This window comes from Triticum dicoccoides, chromosome 4B, assembly GCF_002162155.2.
Source record: "Triticum dicoccoides isolate Atlit2015 ecotype Zavitan chromosome 4B, WEW_v2.0, whole genome shotgun sequence".
In the NCBI taxonomy this organism is placed as follows: Eukaryota; Viridiplantae; Streptophyta; class Magnoliopsida; order Poales; family Poaceae; genus Triticum; species Triticum dicoccoides.
In genome coordinates, this window is record NC_041387.1 from 456,378,173 (window position 1) to 456,383,233 (window position 5,061).

A 5,061-nucleotide genomic window follows, 5' to 3' on the forward strand; every position below is an offset into this window, starting at 1 on the left:
TCAGAGGTGCAGAGTCGTGCGACACAACAACTGATCAATGTTTTCAGAGACAGTGTAGCAAAGCAGAAAGAACTTGCCCACATGCTTATGGGCGTCATCTGTGCTGAGGTTGCAAATTGTGATGTTGTAGATGGTTAGGTTCTGCTCATTTATTTGCACTGGCATCAATCTTTGATTGCCTAGTGGATGTAATTTCTTGTAATATATGCTGGATGTGCAACGTTATTCCCTGCATGCCGTACCTTTGCGTTATCGGTTTTGGTCCTGTGCATAATTGCTCGTCGTAATGGGCTCAAATTATCTAATTTGGCCTAAAGACATGTACAAAATTTAGTGGGCCCATTAAGATAATGGGCCGTTACTAGGCTGAAAGTTAATGGTCGGCCCTCTTACCTCCCGGGTCGTTAACAGACCGACATCGAAGCGGGCAATAGGTGGCCCCAGTTTATTTCACAGGCCTTTAGCAGGCCGTTACTAAGTTTGGGCTACATATGGCCCAACTATACTGTAGGCCTTTAGCAGGCCAAAAGAGACAGCGGGCTTGTACTGGACCATGAAGACCATGGGCCGCTAAGAGGCCGAAAGTTAGGTTTTATTGTAAATGGCCCAACTGTGTTGTGGGCCTTTAGCAGGCCGAAAGAGAAACCGGGCTGGTATTGGACCATGAAGGGCTTGGGCCGTTAAAAGGCCAAAACTAAGGTCCGACTACAAATGGCCCAACTCATTTATTGTCCGTTAACAGGCCAAAAGGCACACAGGGCCGGGAATTGGCCCAACACTTAAATGGGTCGCTAAAAGGCCAAAACTCAGGTCCAACTACAAATGGCCCAACTGATTTATGGGCCGTCAACAGGCTGAAAGTGACACCGGGCCAGAAAATTGGCCCAACACTTAAATGGGCCGCTAAAAGGTCGAAACTCAGGTCCGACAACAAATGGCCCATCAGATTTATGGGCCGTCAATAGGCTGGAAGACACACCGGGTCGGAAACTGGCCCAACATTTAAATGGGTCGCTAAAAGGCCGAAAGATGTACATCCTGAAAATTGGCCCATCCATTAAATGGGCCGTTAACAGGTCGAAATCTCATCGGGCCGATATTGAGCCCAGATATATAGCGGGCTGTTAACGGGCTCGAACTGACGATGGGCTGCAATGGTGTCAAATCTTTAACGGGCCGTTGATGGGCCGAATTGGCACATCTCGTATGGGCCGTGGGCTTAAATGGACCTGACACAAGTAGGCCTTATATGGGCTGGCCTACTAATTTTTACTGGGCCGGCCTTTTCATAGGAATGGGCCTCTGTTGGGCCGTGCCACGTGTCGATGTATCATTGGCGCCTTCTGTCCAATGAGTGGATGACATCTGTCCCAACGATGAGCCGACACGTGTTTCCTCCAACCAATGATGATTTTACACGTGGAAAATCCCCATTGGTCGGGGCTGTTAACGGGTTATCGGATCCAAAACCCGACCCGATAGTTTAACGGCGTTCCGTTACGGTGGATGCCATGTGTCGGTCACCCTTGATGAAAGCACTTCTGTGACGCATGATTTATCGTCATGGAAGTGGACACTTCCGTGATGATAATTTTGGTAATGTCATGGAACACTTCTACGACAGCATAGGTATGACTAGCTTGATTCTGTCATAAATTTGTCATGGATGTACATGCATGACAAAAAAACGCGACCTACTATGACGAAAACGTATCATCACGGAAGTGTATTTTTTTTGTAGTGAGGAGGATCTCCTAGAGTTTCAATAGGCAAATTATGTTTTAGGATAGGTTGTTGTTCGAAGAATATTTTATCTATTTCATTTCTTTCACGTAAGTGCATATCATTTTCATGGTCCAACGAATATTGTTCTAAAGGATCAGTAGGAGGCACGACAATAGAAGCAAGACCAATTATTTCATCTTTACTATGCAGTTCTTCATTACGAGGTTGTCTATGGAACTTGGAGAAATTAAAGTCATGAGACACATCACCGAAACTAACACGACAGTTTGTTTTCCACAATCTATCTTAGCATTAACGATGTTCAAGAAAGGTCTACCAAAGATAATGGGACCAAAGTCATCTTGTGGGGAACCAAGTACTGGAAAATCAGTAGGGTATTTTATTTTCCTAGACAAGACTTCAACATCTCTAAGTATCCCAAGTGGTGTGATGGTATCTCTATTAGCAAGTTTAATAGTAACATTTATGTCTTCTATTTCAACGGGTGCTATATCATTCATAATTTCTTGGTATAAGGTAAAAGGAATAGAACTCGTACGAGCACCCAAGTCACATAAACCATGATAGCAATGATCTCCTATTTTAACTGAGACAACAGGCATGCCAACTACAGGTCTATGTTTATCTTTTTCATCAAGTTTGGCAATTCTAGCAGCTTCATCACAGAAGTAAATAACATGTCCATCAATATTTTATACCAAGAGATCTTTAACCATAGCAACACTAGGTTCTACTTTAATTTTCTCAGGGGGTTTAGGTGCTTTAATATTACTTTTGTGAACAATAGTTCATACCTTATCATGTTCCTTTATCCTAAGCACAACTGGATCAACATTGTAAATGATAGTTTCATCTTTAGCTCTAACTGGTTCTTTAATTTCTTATTTAATAGGTGGATGATATTTAAACCACTTCTCCTTAGGGAGATCAACATGAGTAGAAAATGGTTCACGGAAAGAGGCTACTATCTCAGAGTCAAGTCCATATTTAGTGCTAAACTTGTGAAAAGCATCAGTATTCATAAAAGATTTAACACAATCAAACTCAAGCTTAGTACCTGACTCTTTACCTTCGTCGAGTTCCCAATCTTTAGAGTTTCATTTAATTCTTTCCAAAAGATCCTACTTGAATTCAATAGTCTTCTTCATAAATGAACCAACACAAGAAGTACCGAGCATGGATCGATCATTATAAGAAAGCCAAGCATAAAACTTCTGAACAATAATTTCTCTCGAGAGCTCATGATTGGGGCATGAATATAACATTTCCTTAAGACTCCCCAAGCTAGAGCGATACTTTCTCCTTCACAAGGCCAAAAATTATATATATAATTCCGATCACGATGAACTAGATGCATAGGATAATTTTTTTGGTGAAATTCCATTTTCAATCGATTCCAGTTCCAAGACCCAATATCATCGCCTATATCATGTCAATGCTTTTCCCTTCAAAAATAAAGTGAAAACCTTCTTCTTAACTTCATCTCTGGGTAAACCTGGAAGCTTAAATAATCCAGACATTTCATCCACATGTATAAGATGCATATCAGGATGTTCAGTTCCATCTCTTGCATAAGGATTAGCTAGTAGTTGCTCTATCATACCCGAAGGAATTTCAAAGCCAATATTTTTAGTAGGTGCAGTAGGTTGAGGGAAAATAATTGTCCTTCCTTTTGAGGTGAACATACCCCGAACAAACACCTCAAAGGATTGTTTTCCATAGTAACAAGTGACAATAAATTTCAGCACGTAATATAAATTTTTCCTTACCAACTTCCACTTACCAAGAGCGCCTCACTCCCCATCAACGGCGCCAGAAAAGAGTCTTGATGACCCACAAGTATAGGGAATCAATCGTAGTCCTTTCACTAAGTAAGAGTATCGAACCCAACGAGGAGCTGAAGGAAATGACAAGTGGTTTTCAGCAAGGTAATTTCTGCAAGCACTGAAATTGTCGGTAATAGGTAGTTTGATAGCAAGATAATTTGTAACGAGAAAGTAAAAATAATGGTAAATAAAGTGCAGCAAGGTATCCCAATCCTTTTGTGGCAAAGGACAGGCCCAAACGGTCTCTTATAATAAGCAAAGCATTCTTGAGGGCACACGGGAATTCCATCTAGTCACTTTCACCATGTTGGTTTGATTTGTGTTCGCTACTTTGATAATTTGATATGTGGGTGGACCGGCGCTTGGGTGCTATTCTTACTTGAATAAACCTCCCACTTATGATTAACCCCCTCGCAAGCATCCACAACTACGAGAAAAGTATTAAGATAAAATCTAACCATAGCATTAAACATATGGATCCAAATCAGTCCCTTACGGAGTAGCGCGTAAACTAGGGTTTAAGCTTCTGTCACTCTAGCAACCCATCATCTAATAACTACTCCATACTACATTCCCTTAGTCCCAAATATGGTGAAGTGCCATGTAGTCGACGTTCACATGACACCACTAAGGGGTTCCCAACATACATATCATCAAAATATCGAACACATATCAAGTTCACATGATTACTTGCAACATGATTTCTCCCGTGACCTCAAAAACAAAAGTAACTAATCACACATGGTATTCATGCTCAAGATCAGAGGGGTATTAAATAGCATCATGGATTTGAACATATAATCTTCCACCAAATAAACCATATAGTAATCAATACAAGATGTAATCAACACTACTAGTCACCCATAGGTACCAATCTGAGGTTCTGGTACAAAGATTGAACACAAGAGATGAACTAGGGTTTGAGAGGACATGGTGTTGTTGAAGATGTTTGTGAAGATTGGCCTCCCAAAGATGAGAGGGTTGTTGGTGATGACGATGGCTTCGATTTCCCCCTCCGGGAATGAAGTTCCCCTGGCGGAATCACTCTGCCGAAGGGCAAAAATGCTCATGTCCTAGTTCCGCCTTGAGACGGTGGCGCTCCATACCGGAAGTCCTCTCCTTATTTTTTTCTATGTCAAAATGACTAATATACTAGAAGATGGCCACCGAAGGTGGGCTGGGCTGAGCACAACCCACCAGGGCGTGCCTGGGAGGCCTGGTGCACCCTGGTGTCTTGTGCTCACCAGGTGGTCCCCCTCCGGTAGTTATTTTTCCCAGTATTTTCCATATATTCCAAAATTATTCTCCGTAAATTTTCAGCTCTTTTGGAGATGTGCATAATAGGTATTTGTGACATAGCCTTTTCAGGTCCAGAATTCCAGCTGCCGCCATTCTCCCTCTTTGTGTAAACCTTGCACATTGTGAGAGAAAAGGAATTAGACTTACTCCAAAAGGCATTATTATGCATAAAAACATTACAAATTACAGT